Source organism: Athalia rosae, chromosome 6 (assembly GCF_917208135.1).
Source record: "Athalia rosae chromosome 6, iyAthRosa1.1, whole genome shotgun sequence".
Lineage (NCBI taxonomy): Eukaryota > Metazoa > Arthropoda > Insecta > Hymenoptera > Athaliidae > Athalia > Athalia rosae.
Window position 1 is genome coordinate 16,231,007 of NC_064031.1, and position 19,376 is coordinate 16,250,382.

The following is a 19,376-nucleotide window of genomic DNA, read 5'->3' on the forward strand; positions in this document are numbered from 1 at the left end:
CGCGGAGCGGGATAGACGGATAAATACATGTAACTATACCGTATCTGGAAGGGAGAAGTGAGGAGCCGCGACTCGCAACTGCAAACTGAAATTGAACTGGTCGAACAACCGGTCACACTGTCACGCCCGCTCGCACCCCGCTGTCCAGGTGATGACCGTACCGTACCGATGACGGTCACATTCCCTCGTACCAACCGCGCTCCGTATACTCCGAGAGCGAGCGATCCCGGATTCCCGATTCCCGATTCCCGATTCCCGATTCACGATTCACGATTCACGATGCTCGTTCGTCGGGGCTAGCTCATCTCCGTTTTCTCCGTCCGTTCGATTCGAGGGTCTCGTCCAGGTAGCGAACGCGCCACTCTCCTCCGCCTGCATCTCTGTCAGCTGGTCGGTGGTTCGCCTCACTTGGACAGTTGGGACTTGAGGCTGACTAACTGTATCCTATTAGCGGTTCTCAACTTTTCGCGTATCCTCGAGCGAGGCGGCACGAGCGAACTGTGCCCGTGAGCCGCTGCTTCTGGAGTAGTTTCTGGGAGTGTGGAATTTATTCATGACGTGACCGGGCCGTGACTCAAGTCGGCGATATTTTTTCCCTTTTTTTTCTCACCATCTCGCTCGCTTTATTCTTTTTCGCCTACTTCTCTCCTCTCTTCTCTCTCTCGGTCTTCTCCCGTCCCTCGAACGAGTCACTCGCGTATCGCCGTACAGTTCGGTCATCGGAATGACGGATGAATGGGCGTCTCCCTCGTTTCCGAAGACATTACGCTTCGCCGAGAAGAAGAAGAAGAAGAAGAAAAAGGGAAGACGCGGATAAACGAATAAAAATGTGTAGCGATAAAAGAGGGCTCGGATTACGGGGAAAAAAATTATAAGTGACATCGGGCGAGAAGTTGGGAAACAAACTAGATTACCGTGTATACAAGCGAGTGAAAATAAAAGACGCCGTGACTCGCGTTCGTATTCCACTCGCGAGAACGTCGGGGCTCGCCGCTTCCCGAATCTGTAGTTCGCCAGGATTGTTATACGAGACGCATTTCTCATCACGGTAATAAGTAGGATATCTCGTACACGTGATATTCGCCGCGAAGTTTGCGTACAACGAGGGCGTGACAAGGCGATAAAATATTCTAAAATTAAGGGTTCTCCTCACCGGGATACGGGAGGAGGGGGGCTATACGCACCGTTACATTTGTATGCAGGAGTTACGTTGTTCCCGTCAATATCCCGGAGCTACGAAACCATTATCATAACCGCCCTCTGACCCCCCAACGACTCGCTGTCAACGGGAACCAGCGCGCGATTCCCTTTCGCAGAGATCCAAAAGTGGACGTCCGAAAATAGCCGTCGATTCGATCGACGAAAAAATCGGCGACCTCTCGAGAAGGACGAGAATTTCTTCGAGCGGATTCGACGTCGCGCATTCCACGATTCGGGGATGAATTTTACGGGCGTGATCCGTGCGAAAATTAATTACCTCCGCATCCTTTAATTGAACTATAGAGTCAAACAACCCCTGACCCGGAAACCCCGACGTTACGCCGCGCGTGAGCTCGTCAGAATCTAGTTAACCCGTAACACAAAAGTTTTATCTACGATATACTAACGCCCGCTGCACGCCACGCCGTTTATACTGTCATCAACTGTACCGAACCCAACTTCATTCAGGCGTACGTACGTAAACCGAGTTTCCACACTCGCGAACGCGACGCGCACGGCGACCCATCGAATAAAGGACACGTTGCGTACCACTCGAAGACAACGGTTAAAAAAGTTTGTCAAAAATTGCGTAAAACGGCGGCAACTAGACACGGCGCGGGAAAAACTTTTGATTTCAGCTTGTTTTTCGGGACGCAGCGTTCGTTCGCACGGTCGATTATTCCGGTCGACCCTGGGCGCGGGTCATCCCTGAGCTCTCTCTCTCTCTCTTTCTCTCTCTCTCTGCTCGTGGTGTTTTTTCCTCCACATTTTTACTCGCTTCGTTCGAATTCAAATTAATATTTAAATTTCAAAGATTTTATGACACCTCGCGTGCGATGTTTAATCACTGCACAACTCTTGAACGAACAATTTATCCGGGGCTAATAACGTCGGAGTGACTCTGACAGCGTGAATAATATCGTGAAAATCTAGTTAACACGGGCAAAAGTTTGATCTAATAATTATGCAGACTGTTCGCACGTCCGCACGCCAGAGGTTTTACACGTCCCGCGTAACATCTTCATTGACGCGGTGTCGAGGAGTAGCTAAAACCGCGCCGGAGTTGAATTCCCTCGTTCACTCTCCGCGAACTCACGTTTTACCGCCGATTTAATAATTACATCTTTTCGCGGGCGAAAGTTGCGTCGTCTCAGAAATTTCACCGAGCCAGAGACACGGGTTACGGCGAAGTTGTCGGGGGGTCGTGACGCAAAGTCGGTGTTACATTATCGACCAATTCGCATCAACGTTTTCCACGCAAGACACCGGGGTTTCGCTAACACTGGTAGAAGATGCCGTCCAATTTGCATGTAAAACGAACGTGCCACTCCTGTCTGGTGGAAAAACGTTATCGCTTCCCATTCGCGGGGCTTCCTTTTCGCCGAGCACTTTTCCGCAGCTACCGTGGAGAGGCAGACAGCGAGCGGGAAGAGAGTACGGGCAACGAGGTCCAGGGATCAACCGAAGAAACGGACCCACCGCTACTCGCTACGTATACTTTTACTCGAGGAAATTTCTGAAAAATACATCCGACGTGAGCTTTAACCTGTCACGTGAAGTGGGTAGGTCCGACGCAACGAAAAAAAAAAATACGAAAATAACTTGGCTGATAATTTTCTTTTCATTCCTCTCTCCGTACGGCTACCGCGGCGGATAATGAATATAAATTCGACGAACTTTCTGAAAATGTATAATTTTACCCTATCCTCGGCAGATGCGGTAATAACGTATTTTGGATTTTTTTTTTTCTTCTTCAGAGCCTCCTACACGTAGTTTCGCTTGAAAAATGACCGGGGGGGATGAGGATGGGGATGAGGAGGCTGTAGAATCGCGGACGTTTACGAGATTCCAAGGCGCAAGAACAGCGGACCGGTCGCCGGTCGCTGTCGGGTGGTAAAGATCGCGAATCGAGGCTCGCGCGACAAAGACTTGGGAAAGAAGAAGGAGAGAAATCGAAACTTCGAGGCTGCGGTAGAGGAATGGCAATAGGCCACACAAATTTGGTCTTGAAAAAAGCAGCAACGGCAGCAAAAGCGGGGAACAAAGGGGCCGGGTTTCGGGGGTCGGACCGCACCGGCAACACACGCTTTACCGATATACAGTATAGTGTAACCGTAAAACGCCGCGAAACCGAAACAAAAGCAGTCGTCGAAATTTTCGGCCAACTGATGTATCTACCCGAGGCGTGATCTCGGTGATTTTCTTTGACCCGGACCGAAAACCTTGGAACCGTTTTTAGAGACGGTAAATATCTGGACTCCGGTGAACCACGTCGTCGTAAACAACTACTAGTTGCCTCCGGTGGTCCCGCAACATCTGCGGATTCTCAAGTTTGTCTCAGACAGGAAGACATGACCGAGATAATTCGACGGCGGTGGTAAAAACATTTGGAAATCTGTATGAATTATCGACGCTGAAATTCCCCTACCGATGCCGATGGTCGTTGGATCTGTTCAAAGGAAATTTTGAACGCGTAGCTGACGTTGTAAAAAAATATGTATTACATTTTTCGTCGATGTATCGAAAAACGTGGAGAGGCCGTGATTTATTTATGCCGGTTTTCTCCACCGATTTCGATCCACTTTTTTTCCTAGGGAAAAATCTCCTGTATTTCTCCCAGACAATGACCATTATCTCGGGAAGCAATGAACCGACTTCTCATGCAACCTGCGCCATCGGTAGTAAAATCGATTTTTCGATACGACAATTCGCGAAAATAGAGGAATGGCTTGGATAAAGGTTTACCTCGAGGTACATAAAAAGCGGTGGAGAAAGAATGAGGAAAGATCCGTCTCTGTACGTGTAGATAAAAATCTATCGCCATCACCGAGTGTAAAAATTCGCACGGTGCAGCGACCTAGGTACATACATACGTATACCTAGAGCGTTAGGTAAAACGTGGCGGTTGTGATATACGGCAATTGGATATCGAGGGCGAAACTTGTGCGCCAGCGAGGGTTAGAAATTGCGGGGTTGATGTAACCGAAACACAAGGTAGGAAGTCTTTGTTCCATCCAAATGATAATTGCAGCCAACTCCCATGGTGCCTTTTATGGGACAATTGCGTGCTTCATAGCCGTGCGGAGCGTAATACCTATACACAGGTATCTACATACGTGTAAATTTCATCTATCTACGCGTACATGTACGTACAAGGGCTGTATACGTATATCGTGTACACACAAGTGGATCAGTCGAGACTTTTTTCTACTCCTCCTTTTTTTTCTCTTCAACTCACAATCAGGAACACGTCAGTTTCCGATTCCGGATTTTCCCTGCTATTCGTTCCAGATTCCAAGGAGTATATCCACCCGGCTGGCTGACCCGAGGAGCGATATTAGGTTACCAGAAGTTAGTCAGTCAAACTTCCAGCTCTAGAAACGACCGGTGATTTTAAATTAGACGAGAAATGTTCGTTGTTTCTTTTTTTTTTTTTTTTTTTATAGTTTCAGAGGGGAGGAATCGGTGTATCGGGTCGTTTGCGGGGGACGGTCGATATTCGATGTTGTGCGAATTGAATTGGGCAAGATTTTTTTCATTCGGTTTGTATTTTTTTTTTTTTTTTTTTTCCATGTCGTTACAAAAGTGTCGCAGAGGAACGGTTCGGTAGGTGCGAAGCTCGGGGGAAGGAGTGCGTTGGAAGAGGAGAAGAGAGGAGAGAAAAAAAAATTTATTCTAAATTTCCATTCGTACTCGAAGTTGTTAATTTTTTCTCATTTCATTCCACGTACGCTATTATAACGGACGCCATTGTTACACGTACACGTACAGGAGTTAGGTGTAATAAAGAGACTGAACTCTTTTGTGCTTGTGGACACAATTCTTTGAAACTTTGATCTCACCAGGAGCTCGGAGCTACCCCGGGTGAGATTTAGGAGAGTCTCGTAAAAAATACAATATTTTCCTTTCATTTCATCTCTCACTCCGCCCCACGCCCTATATACCAACCATTTTCCTTTTTCCCGCATCCTCCCGCGTTCCATCCCTGCGTTTATTCTCCGCTGTCGTTTCTCCCTTCGCCTCGCTACACTTTGCCACTATCTCACCCCCGCCTAGATCTGTAAGTTTAATTCGAGGAGAAAGTATATATATAAGCTAGGTCCGAAAACTCTTGAGGTTTTTTTTTCTCTCGGTTTTTTTCACTCCTCCTTTTGCTCTTAGTTTCTTCGCGGCTCTCGGCCAACGTTTCGAGCAACTCGATTGCTTTGTCCTCTCGCTCCGCAGACGCTAATATGAATTACAAACCAACTTTGCTTTTCGCCCGCGACCTCACTCTCTTTTTTTTCACCCCCATATTTAAGCACCCCTCCGCATTCTCATAGAATAACATCCACTCCTCGTCTCCGTTGCGCGGGACGTCGAACACTCTCATAGAAACCCCTTCCGAGTTATTTCAGCTTTCATCCGAAAGGATAGAAGTATAGAGCGGCCGGGAGGCAATAGGAAGCGACCGTACGATTCGCATAATGCGATATACGCGTATACGTTTACACATAACAATACTATATTATTCAGAACGACGTCTACCCTTGAGAGAAGAGGGGCGAGCGGGGGGAATGAAAAAATATTTCACTCAAAAAAAAGGAGGCCCAAGAATTTATACGATTCACTCGAAGCTAACAATTTTTTTTCCCTTTTTTCACCTCGCAATTAAAGTCCCTTCCAATTATGGTTTCTCTACTCGATGAAATTCCGAATGAGGTGTATCGAAAATACTCACCGAGAGATAAGGATTTGCTTAGGATATACCCCACACAACGGCGCGGAGTAGGGTGGCTCGGTGCGCCGTGAAAAAAGGTTTCGGTCGCGGTGGCGAACGATCCCGGAGGTAATGCCCTCGGTTTTATTTATTTTACTTTACTTTATTCTCTCCCTCTTTAACCGCGCGGAGTAAATCCCATTCCGAGCTCGCGTGAAATCGGTACTTTCGCGATTCCGCGAACGACAGGAAAGTCCTTAGCAATCTGGTCTGACTGCAAAACGGCGCCGATACTTCTTCACCGCTCGCTGCAGTCGAGAGGGAGGGCTTAGACCGCCACCTTTTCTCCGGGTTCTTTACCTCGAGTTAGAGGAATCTCTGCCATATTTATCCCCGCGTAAAACTCGCGAGCGATACCGTTAACTCCGCTTGTATACGGTTGTTACCGCGGGAAATTCGAAGGTTACCCAACGACCTTGCCGCGAACAAACACCGTCCGAATCTCCACTACGTTCTCGGAGCGCGTGATTACGTGGCTAGAATTTTTCGGGCGATGACGCCGGCTACGACGATCACGTGAAAATAACGACGAGGGACGAAAGAATTGATGGTACATAATGCGGGGTTATAGGTTTTAGCGAGGTGGTCCGCGAAAGCAGGTGGAAACCGAGGCGATTGACGAAATGCCGAGTCTCCAAGTTGGGAAGGAAAGGGGAAAAAGAGTCGTGGAAAAAGTGTTGGTTTAACGAATAATGAGGGGAGAGGGATGAAATTACACGTACCCATCGACCCCGCTCAGTTGTTCGTCGAGTTCGAGACGGTGTGTATTAAATTTCCATTTTCCAACTGTGCGCTTTCGTTCGTATATGGGGGGGGGTTTGGTGTGGTGCGGGTGCGGGTGGGGCAACAATGAAAGTACTCCAAGGAAAATTCACAATGAACCCGAATCGAGCGCCACAAAGCGAACGACCAGGGCACAAAAGTTTTCGCGTTGTAGGAGCGAAGAAGAGAAAGAGAAAGAGTAGATTCCGGAGAGTCGAGGAGCACAATGAATGAATGCTCGGAAACTCCCGGGTCCGAAATGTTCTTATATGAAATTTATCATACAGAGATCGGTTCCATTCTTCTTCTTCTTTTTCTACTTTTTTTCTTCTTCTTCTTCTTCTTTCCCCTCCCGAAAAGGTTACAGGAATTTTATTCCAAAGAAAAACAGTTTTACACAAAATACATACACCGCGCACGTTTAAAATATTCCTGCGTCGCGCGAAACTGTACTGAAAAAAAATCGTTCGCGTTGTAGAAAGGAAGAAGGAAGTCTACGCACCGGTAGATCGAGCTGGACCATTTTTTCGACTCGTTTTTTGTCGGTTTTTTTTTTTTTTTCACTCGGTCTCAACCGCAGGGGCTTCGATATCGGTGGCTCTCGCGTCCCCGAGAAAGAACGATTTCCTCCAAATTCGTTCGCTCGTTCGTCGGTCGGCGATGAAAATTTCAAGTGAGAGCCACTGTCCCGCGGCGGAATGTTGCCGACGTAGCGGTGGTCAAACTCAGTGACACCGGCATTCCAGAGGCGCCTCGCTCAACGGGCTTATTTTCTCCGCTTCGGTAATGTAAAAGTGAATTTTCGCCGCGGGACAATACAAGGGTCGTCGCGTCCGAGGTTCGAGAGTTTTCTTTATTTTTTTTTTTTTCTGTTCCATCGCTTCTTCCGATTCTTCGGCTCGTTCTCCAAAATATTCGCGACGCCGTCGATCGAGGGTCGTCGGAAGAGCGATTATCGAAAATGGATCGACGAGAGAAGAATGTAATAAGAAGGGGGGCCTCCGCCGTTCGGACGCGGAGACATCGATGACCCGTCATGTACATTTCCCGTAATTACTGACAATGTGACGTTGTCGTTCGTACCGGTTCTAATTGACCGTGACGTTAACCGGATTCGATGTCCCGATGCGAAAGGAGAAACAAGCCTCCGGGCTGCGAGACCGGGTCGCGCGGTAAATTACTTCAAAACTTTGCTAGAAGCTGTTTATATTTCAATAACGCGGCTTATTGTTCCGCGTTCGGAATAATTTGTCGCATTCGAAAATTTATATACATTTAATTACATTCGCCCGGGTAATATTAGTCGTCTTAGCGGTCTGATTCCGAATCGCGAATGCATGAGGTACACCGCGGTACTCCTCACGGGCTCCGCAAATATGCGAGCGAATGCAAATTTCAACAGTTTTCGCTCGACCACTTGACGGAAGTTTGACTCAAAGCGAGTCGGACAATCAACCTAATGGTTTATAGTGCGGATAGGTATCCTTTAACCGTTGATATTCGGGTGAATTTGAATTTCGTCCGACCACCGTGAGAACATATAACGGCGTATCTCTACGAAAGTGGTTATTTAAACCTTGGGATAATAATTTTTACGATATTTATTAACCTCGCCATAAAATATCAAACGCGCACCTCGGGTAGCTCTCGTAATAAGTGAACGACGGTAAAACAAATTTATCACCCTCGTATAAAGGAAACTTATGAATCAACCTGCGTACGGAAGTTTGATGAGAGTGGCAAAAAAAAAAAAAAAATAATTTATCTACATTTATCGTCGACTGCGGAAGCAACGGCGAAAGAAAGCGAGGAATGTGTAAGGAAATTTGGAACCTTTGAACCTACTATCCGACAAGTTCGCCTTCCTTTGCACCCCGTGACTCACTCGGTAGCGTAGAGAGGCGATCGAGTGACGTGGTTGAGCTTTTCCTCCGTATCGCGAACATTTCCAGCGCACTCGAAGACCGGGTAAATAAATTCTCGTATTCTCTCGCGGAGTGGATAGGTAGCGCGGAAAAAGAGCTACGGGGGTACGTGAGTTGATAAAGAAATAGCTGAATACACCCAGGTACCGACCGGTTACACGACTCGCTTACCCCCGATCTTCTCGATGAAGATCTTCCTCCGCGAAGCAACGGCGACGGATATGGGAATTTGCCAAAAAAATTATCCCGACTGCCAAAGCGCACGGAAAAAAACACCTCGCCGGAAATACGATTTCCTTTTTCTCTTTTCCTTCAAACTGAAATAGAAAATGCAAGAGTCGAACGTCGGTAGAAATGGCACCGCGATCGTGCAAGATTATCAATCACATAACGAAAGAAAAAAAAAAAAAAAGGGAAGCGAATAAAGTTGAGAATTTTTGGCTCGTGATCAGCAGACTTGGGAAACCCGGCGCGGCAGTTCGCCGAAAGACGAAAGTTATACCGTGAGAAAAGTGGTGAAACTATCGAAAGAATTTGCGAAGTGAAAAACAAGGTGGAACAGCGCAATAAAAAAGAAAATTGTTCTCCTGGCTCGGCGGCGTTTTTCATCCCCGCACGCGTTGCGATTGCTTTCATTTTTTCCTTTCTACTCGATGTGCTCCGTTTATAAAATTCGACTTCTACCCCCGAATCGAGAGGGTTCGCGCCGCAGTTTCACGGTTTGTCATTTTTATTTATTTACTCATTTTTATAAAAAAGTTTTGTTTCTTTTTTTTTTGTTTTTTGCCGCGAATATAAGCGGGAGGTGCTCGCTGTTCTGGGGGGTGGGGGCAGAAAATCCACGTCGCTCTTCGAAAAGGATCGCAAACCTTAACCTCGGAATTGGCCGCCCGGAGCGAGAACGCGGTAAGGAAAAGCTGCTGTTTACATCGAAGGAGAGCTATACGCTCCCTGGGGACGGGGAACGGAGAAAAGAAAGGAGAGAAAAATGGGAGGAGGAGGAGGAAGAAAAAAAAAAAGAAGAAAAGGCGGAAAAAAGGGGCGAGTTCGGGTATCTGGGTCGAGACGAGAGCTTTCGCGACTGATCCTTTTGGGGAGCGCGAGTAGAAGGACGAGATTAACCTTACGAAAATTCCGCTCCTTCCTCCGCCAAATGAACGTGGAATAATAATCATTTCCATTACCATCGGGGCCCTCCGTAGTTTCAACTAACACTCGGACGCCCCGCTTCCCCCCGTGTTATACGGGTTACCGATGACGAACGTGATCCCGTCGTCGAATCACCTCGGAACGACCGAATGAACGGGGATAATAAAATTCCCACCTATTCCCAGCGAGTGTTTTCATTCGATCATATTTACTCGTGACGAATTCGAAGAAGTCCGGCGCCTGCGAATCGCGAATCGCAATGCAAAGTCCAAGGAGGAAACCCCCTTGGTATCGGTACGCGTAATAAAGCGAAAAACTGAGGTACTTCGCTAAATTCTCGAGCGGTAGGGAGTTGCTCCGCAGCTGCACCTGCAGCGTTGTTTCGCATAGTTGCGACCGCCGTCGACGTCGACGACGTACTCTTATTGGAAGCCCCCGCGTGTCCCGTACAACCCCCGTTTCTTCCAGAATTCGGTCTACCTGGCCGTGTATAGGAGAACGCCTCGCGATTGTTCGCCTCGGTCTTTTATAAGTTGGTTCGTACGTCGGTCGGTCGGTCGGTTGGTAGGTATAATAATGCTGTAGGTAGAATAAAAATTGTACGCATGTATTACACGGCCACTTCTCTCCGATGCGGGTAGGGAAGGCAGTCAGGCGGGGAAGCCAGGAAGGCAGAAGTTTCGAAGCGAAGGTACGACGAACGCTAGGAGCTACACCATGGGAAGTTCTCCTTATCCGTGTGAAAATCGTTCCTGTAAAATGGGCTCGTTCCCCTCGATTCGATAGAATCCTTTTGTACGCCACCGAGACGGGCGTTCTCCGAGTTGCGTAGAAGAAAACAACTCGTTTTCGAAAAGCCTACAGCCCTCCACCTCCTACGGGTAGGCGGTCGACGGATATTTATCGAAATTTCATTCACCTTCGGGGACACGCACACCAACTCCCACCGCCGCCGCTCGCAGCAGCCTCACAAATTCTCGACTCTCCTCTACTCGTTCCACTAACGAGAGATTTTCGGATACAAACAAAAACTCGTAACAACGTTCGGTGAAATATTAATACGAACAGCCCCGCGGACCTCGTCTTATTTTCTGTTCTTTCGAAATATTAAAAATCTCTTTTCTAGATTTATCAGTGCACATTTGTAACAGATATTTTCACCTGCCTCGCGAAATTCGAGCGTAGAAGTGTAAAAATGGCAATGGAAGGGCGTAACAATTTACCGCAAATGCAAAAAAAAAAAAGAAACGGAGGCGTTCGAATGCAGTCGCCACCCGTCGAAACGCCGTTGGTAGTCGTCGGAATAAATAACGCGGTAAACTCTTTGTGGAATTAATACGAACGTATAGGTGACTTTACGTATACGTATTTGCCGTACACGCCAGCTTTGCCTTTGACGTTCTTCTGCTACACACAACGCGTTTTCAAAAGGTCCGACGATTATTACAGGGGAATTATTGCAACCTAATGAACAAAGGTTGAAGTTCCTCAGGTAGATGTGCACCTTGTACCTACAACGCGGTTTCGCGGACGCGAGGAACTCGGTGAAATAAAATGACGAATAAAAAAAAACCTTCAACGAATAAAAGACCGCTATTTGCGGAAAGGGGTTTTATCGTGCCCGTTTGTATATCTGCAACAGTTTTCCGGGTCTCCGATATTGCGCCTGGGCGTCGATGCGCGTAGCGGTAAAGAGGTAAAAAAAATTACACACGTGCGGTATATTCGAGCGCGACGAAAGAGAAGATAGGTAATATTCCTTCGTTTCCGCGGTGAGTTAAAAAAAAACCACGTGATTCGGGTGGTGGTGGTTAGGTGAAAGGAGGCGAAGAAGGAAAAAAAAAATCAAAAGATCCGAGGTCCCGCGAAGGGAAAGCTCGAAAGGTAAACTCTGAAAACGTGAAACGTGCTGCAAGATGAAATGTAAATTTAGAACCTCTGACCAGGTTGCTTAGGTTAATTGGTTCCTTTCCCGCGTAGAAATATCGCACACGTATAACATAAGTCAACGAATCGAGTCCGGGTATCAAGTTCGTTGGGTACGGTCGCGGTGTAATTCTATTGAGAGTCTTTATTAACCCCGTGTTGAAACGATGATTAAATTAATTAATTACAGAAGAAGCTACTAATCAGCCGTTCAACCCGACCCCTCCTAATTACTTACGTACACATATTACGTACACACGTATATAATACAGCCATTATACCAGCCCGATGCAAATTGATTGCGAAGCTGCAAAGATCAACTTCGCCAACTGGGAAGCTTGAGGTAGAATAAATATTAAAATAATAAATAGAGGCCGAGGGGGAGGGGGAAGTTTAATGAAATTTCAATACCCGGGGATCAGCGCGGCCGACCTGCAGCAACTCACTATACGCGGGTGATAAAATTGAGAAAGGAGAGAAAAAAAAAAGAAAAAAAAAAAACAAGGGGGGGAGGAGAAGAAAAAAATTTCCAATATCGCGTGTGGAAAAGCTCCGACTTGTAAACCTTGACGACCCAGCCATAACCCGGGCCGGATTATCGTCAGGCACAGATGTCACCGTGCTTTCAATTTGTCTGTATAATATCTATACGCGTATATATACGTCGCGGGTAACGTGCGGTTACTCTCGCATCACGCGCCTGCATATTAGCTATACATATGTGGGCGGATATTTTTTTCGAATATCGCGACGATCGAACCGTGGGGGAAGAGCTTTTCTTTTTCAACGTTTTGTTCGCCGCGATATATCTTGAGCGCGGATGACGATCCGTTTTGATGAGCTTTTTTTCCCGCCCCGCCGCGCCACGTTTTCGGGTCTACCTTCCGTTGATATTCTCAGATTTTCGAGAATTTTTCCAACTTCACTTCCGTCCGAACGACGCGGCGCGCAGGGTGCGAGTTGACTCAATCCGGGCGATCGCCTCGATAAGAGACCCACCTGCCCACCTGCCAGACGCGCGTCTGTTTATTTCAATAAATAGTGAGTTCAACACGATAACTGGATACGTTTCTCGAATTCCTAACTAGCTGCTGCCGCTGCCTCCTGTCTTGATAAGTAATTAGGCGAGATTACGATGTCGCCGGAGTGTTTCAAACGTGCGGCAAAAGCTCCACTTGTATATATCACGGGAATTTCCCCGCGTCTAATTTAATTAACCCTAACTGTGTATATATACGCGGGTATATACGTATCTTTCACACTCGGTCTCCGCAGAGAAGGAGATCGACTTTCGCACCCTTGAAAATTTTCGAAAACGAAACGAGCCGAATGAGAGAAATTGTAATTGCGAATCGAAAAAAATCGAAGGAAAAGAAGAAGAGAAATTGGGACGGACCGCGTTCGGAAAGAGGAGTAATATATTTGGAGCAATAAGAATCGGTTATAAATCTCTCGCCGCAATTATGAAACGACATATTCCACGGATTGATCCCTTTACCGATTACGGTATTAGTGGTAGTATACGGCGGTTGATCTAGTTTATTTTCAGAGACCGCTGATCCCGTCCAATTTCTCCGAGGCTTCTCGGATGGCTTCTTGATCTTTTCCGCTCTTTTAAAGCCCGTCAAATGGCGCGCGGACTCTCTTGTATAAATGCGTAGAATAACATATACGCAGTTATACAGAGGGCACGGCATAGTTTGTTTTATGGAAGATTATTTAGATTGGAATGCCTAGTAGTGTCTCGTCTGGTTCTCCCCCGTGCCGTGAATGCCCGCGTCTCTTCTGCGCCTCTCGTATACATATACCTACCTACCTCTTACCTTGCGCCTGCTTATATATATCCATGTTAACTACGTGCATCTCCCTCTTATTATCTCCTGGGATCATCTGTCTATTCTTTTTACCGCGATACTCCCCTAAAAACCAACCGTAAGCATCCTGACTATCTTCCGACCAGAAATCCCGGTTATATACGTAGATACAAGTTCCCACGGAATTTATAGACATCGTTCTTTATTTTGACCAAATTGTTACTCGTAAATAATTCGGTCGGTTTTATACCTATGTGCGTATACCTCGTTCCATACGTCATCTGCCAATACATAAAGCTTGTATGAATTTCATGCTCCGAATAGCATTTTATTACCGCATATTTCATTTCATCCGCTTATCAATTTTCGTTCATTTTTAACAAGGGCTGATTTTTTTTTTTTTTTTTTTTCTCTTTTGCGAAAATTAGACCGTCGCAGGGCCGACGAAATTTCGCAAAATTAATCAAGGGCGGTGTTAAACGTGAGTCGGGTGAAAAAGGCTTGAGAAATTTTCAAAGTAAATCAAGTGAAGATTTACTTACGACGAGCGGTGCGCACTTGTCATTATTGATGCCGTGTTTGTATTTTAACGAGTAAGTTACAAGCGAGGAGGAGGAAACTTGTTTCAATTTCCCTTACGAAATAACGTTATTAAAAGCTCTCCCTTTACAGTCTCGGATCAACGGGAGTAGGTAGGTATATAAAATCGAAGGGCAAAATTGGTCCCGGTCGTTCTTCTTATACATACCAAATACATATGTATTCATTTACGAGCCCACGCACGCTGTGCTTTTGCCTGTATATGATAAATGTCAAACTTTAAGAGCCTTTCCGGCGTATTAAAAATATTTACTGCGGCACATAAAAAAAGAAATAGAAAAGCAGAAACTAGCACCGATAAGATAGTGAATCATTGGCAAAAGCTGCCGTTGCTATTTGACAAACTTTTTTTTTTTTTCAGGGCTGCACAGGGCTAAGACCATCGTGAAATTTCCGTGAATAAATTTGTAAAATAATAGTGATGAAAAAAATGTGACTCATCGACGAATTAATTGGGATAGGAACAACAGGTGATTCTCGTAGAGGGTGAGCAAAAGCAAGTAGGAGCAGTTTATTTTCAAGACGGCACCGCCACGTTTAGCTTCCGGTTGTAAGGCTTACCGGCTGGATCTCGTGGCTAAGCGGAGCGTTCCCGCGGTGCCCCGGTCGCACGTGCACCTGCCCTCGGGAACGCAGTAAAGCCCGGAACTGTCACATCGAGGTCTGGAGACCCGACGCCTCTCCTCCTCGGCGCGACGCCTGTGCGACCGTGCCGTGCAACGCGACGCCGCGACGCGACGCCCGAACGTGGAAGACAACCACTTGTTGCTTCGCGCACGCCACCCCCCCAGCCTCGTCATCCCCCTTTCGACAGACAGAGTGGTATAATTAACCTACACGACCGCTAGACCTGGCTTCTGATACAACGAAACGATCAAGGAAAGCTTACGCGTTTAACGACTCGCACCAAAGTCGGGTTGATAAGGTCTTCCTCAAACTCCGATTGACGAACTACTCCCCGCGAGACCGACGGGATCTACGAGCTATCTCGCCCGAGAAAATGAATTTTACTTGGACGAATTTCCATCACGAGATCGCGCGTATCTTTCGGATAGCAGATTTTTCCATTTTCATCGTTTCGTTTCTGCGTTTCCGATTTTAAAATTGACACGCCCTCCCGGCATTGCAAGATCGCGTTATTGGCGTTTACGACCTTTTGCCACCGGTCACGCGATACATTTTTTCGGGAGGCGAGGCGATCTCGATGTTCGAGCGACCGCGTCGTATCCGGGCGAGCGGTGTTTCTTAATTATGGGACCCGTCGTCGAGCAACATACGTAATTACTCGCACCGCGCGGCGTCCCGGACTCCGTGCCGCAGTCTGGATTAACGCCAGAAGCCAACTCTCGACGTATGGCTAAGCAATTTGTCCAACGCTTACGCGACGAATTAATACCATTTGCATGGCTACGCCCATACCGACTTCCATCTCGCCCGACCCTGTGCCTACCTAAAGGTATTATTAATGTATGGGGCATTCCCTAAAAAAATTCACCCACCGCCATCCCCCTCGTCGTTCGACATTTTTCACGCTCTTCTTCGCGCTAAGTGCTTCGCCCCGAAAAACGAGCTCGAATTTTGAGATATACGTTTTTTTGTTTTTTTCTTAACTGAGTCGTTCGTGGCGTCATCGAAGCACAGGAATTTTTTTTTTTCAAACTTTACGCAAGTGCGAAAGTTCTACTTATCGTTAATTAAGTTTGATTCTGAGACAGAAATCTTGACTCCCGTCCGGGAAGGAATGACCGAGTTGAATTAATGTAAGTCGCGGTGTTTTTAACGAGTGTTTTAATCCCTGAAACTATTATACTTGTCCTGAGGTGATTCTCATTCTGTAGAGTATGGAAGGTGAACTTGGCTTGTTTGCCGTTTAATTTACGAACGTAGCGCAATGTAAATTTAGCGAATTTTGTAACTAAATAGTTAGCAGGCGTTGCGGGTTTCCGTTCGAGGTGGAAAGGTATAAGGTAGGTAGGTAGGTAGGTAGGTAGTTACGACCCACCAGAGGTAGAACTGGAAGTATTTCGGTCTAAGCTAAATTACGAGGAACCTCGGGGCCAAATGAAACGAACTGAAGTTTATATCACGCTCATACTTTTGCCCCCTAGGGATTTGACGTCTCTCTTAGAAATATATAGTCGCATGTTTCACTGTACATACCAACTGCACTTCCAGTTATGATAAAAAAAAAAAAAGCAGGCCAAAAAAAATTAAACAAAATCCCGACCGAAATGGGATTTTTCTATCCCATAAGCGAAAAGCAAATATCAAACGCTCGCGTCGCTGCGTTACGAGAAACGAGAGAAGAAAAAAGGAAGCAAATTTGTAGAAGTGAACAGCGAGCGCATAACGTGAGGATGGAGTTGTCTCTCAACGTTGACGTAACGCAACGTCAAACGTGTACTCGAGCGTTATTTGTATTGCGGGGTGAAAAAGGTATAGCGCGTAAAATCCGCGGAGTTTGCGCTTGCTATCGAGGGCTAATTTTTTCGTTGGTAAAATTTCGTTTTTTCTTTCCCATCTTCGTTTCGCGACACTTCGCAGACGAATCCACGAAATATCCAACACTCGATGTTCCGCGTGTAACGCATACCTTCTCAGACGCTCGAAACGCGACGAACGCGTACTTTTCTATCGTGTAACGTCGATGAGAATTTAAGTTTGTGAAAAACGGTGTGCATGGAATCGCGTGTTTACGGTCACTTACTACGGTACACGTGTTGGGCATATACGTTGACTTTTAGCTGAATTGGCTGAGCAGTCAGCGGCATGATAATGACATAGGCTGGGAACAAATTCAGCAGGGTATCGTGCGTATTGATCTACGAATTCTATTCCAACTGTAATTTCGGTAGGAGTGAAAAGTGGTGTTACACAAACATTCCCCGAGTCAAATTTAGGAAGAGAAATGAAAGAAACCGTTTCTTCTATTTCTGCCTCGGTACCGCCCTCGAGATGACGAGGAGACGGGATTCGATTTCAATTACACTACTCTGCCATTTTCTATGATATTTTCTCATATTACATATTTTTCCATTCAATGTTTTTTCTTTATGCTCGCAGCGTTGCGGTCGTTCGACGACGTTAATCAATTTTTCATCCGCAGGAAACATTATTAGACTACGATGCGTTGGATATAGATAACATGTCCAATATTTGCAGTGACGGGGGTGCTCATAATTTACTCGTTACAGTAGCGGGTTTAAATTAATTAGTTTAATTAATCGTGGACCACGTTATGAATTATGTGATGATGACGTGCAATTTGTTTTTTTTTTCCAATTTCCTTTTTTTCATCAAAATCAACCACTTGCTGCTGCGGCTTTCATGTAAAATCAACTCGATTGCTTCGACTGAAAAATAAAAAAAAAAAAACAAACGGACACTCGACAAAAAAATTTAACTCGTCAAAAAGTCAATGCGATAATTTTATTCCAATGACCTGAATGAAACGTGGGTTGCGATGGATCTGATATTTACGAACGACCGACCGACGGTCTTTTGAAAAAGTTAACGGTGAATCGGAGCGAAATTGTTTGAATAAAAATTGATCAGAATTCTTTTCAGAGGAATTCAGCGGCGATCGAGCATCGAATATTATCATGTTAAAAAAATTACTGCAGGTTACTTCGGAGCGTTTGATCGTATAAATTTTAACTGACAAATTATATGTACAGTGTAGACGAACATTGCATTTACTGCTAGTCTCAGCTGGAGGTAGTGAAAATTTTTCGATGAAAAGCGTAAAACGAAGTCTCCCCCGTTCGCGAAATCACGTGTGTGCGGTGTGTGTGTGTATAAATATTATACCACATACGTATATATACGTATATATAACTGCAGCTACTGTAGGCAGTCTGTAGAATTAATTGCCAATAAAATGAAACTGCCATTTTATGGGAAAAGTAGGGGAAGGGGGAGCGATGGGCGGGGGTAGTTTGGGGTAGAAAAAGGGGGAATTCGTCCAATTACGAAGGACGTTTTTAGCAATTTTGTTACCCCGGGTCGAAATTGATAGCTCTGCGTCCTGTTAATAGAATGGATGCGAAACGGAAATGAAAAATGATTCCGAAGCCCCGGCAAATATGATTCATACGCGTCTCGCAACGTGTTATGCAAAAGAACCTACTTTAATTTATAACAATTCAACGTCGTCAACGAATTTCCTACACAATTCGAAGTTTCCGCAAGACCTCGGTAAAAACATTTCCTCGTTCGAACGGCCATCAAACATTCGTACGTACGCTTAATTAGTTACGGTCTGCAGGTTATAACGATTTCCTCGTTTCTTTTACGACGATCGTTGTTGCAGTTCTTGCGAATGCTAACGAGTCCGACTCTTCTCATTGTCTAAAAACCGCGATGTGGAATCGAGAGACTCTCTCTCTCTCTCTCGCTCGAGGGTTCGTGTGAACGATACTCCGCATCGCGACGCAAAAATCTGTGAGAAAACGAACGAGAGAAAATAATAAATGAGCAAAATGAAACAGAAATGGAAGAGGGAAAAAAGACGAGGAGTGAATGATACCGCGGAATATGTACACGACGCCGAGCTGGCGGTTGTCAAAACTTAAGATATCGACGACATGTGCTTCCATGACGGGCGCCGCATGTCCTTAAATACGTCCATTTGTTCGTTACCGCCGAAGGAGGAAGGGAGGCTCGAGACGTCGCGATACCTCCGTTACGGTCATTCCTGCGAATGACGGATTTCCGAACTATAAAGCATCGGAAATAACACGAAATGTACACGCGCAGAGCGAACGAGATCGGCGTGAAGAGAAAAAAAAGAAAAAACCAGAAACATCAGTCCAGGCGTGAGAGAAAAAAAAAAATTCAATTAAATTACAGTAATGTGTAAACGCTCGTTATCAAAAGGACGAAGAAGCGGAGGTTTTCCTTCGTCAAATTTGATTGGAAAATTTTTACAACTTCAAGCGAATTTGGCGAGTTCATTTCACACGTGAATCGAACGAAGAACCGGGGATGATCGCACGTGTGTGCGTAGGTGGAGAAAAAAAATTCGCTTTTCCACCGTACATCAACCCGCTTTAATCCTTTTCTGCGACGGTATTAATTCTTCTTCTTCGTTTTTTTTTATTTTTAGTTTTTTTCTTTTTCGTTCTCTGTTTCTGAACGGTCAGCTCGTTAAATCAGGCAAAATTACGACCCACGCACTTGTCGGGGTAAAGTTCGTTCGCCATTCTAGCAGCTGATAATTCGTGCGGCTCCACCGACCCG

General features: G+C 45.9%; 1 protein-coding gene across 1 annotated transcript in view; it reads right to left on the reverse strand.

Moving 5' to 3' along the window:
- Nucleotides 1-19,376, reverse strand: part of LOC105688650 (mannosyl-oligosaccharide 1,2-alpha-mannosidase IA) — a 184,124-nt gene that overhangs the window by 40,988 nt on the left and 123,760 nt on the right. The gene's annotated exons all lie outside the window — the stretch shown is intronic.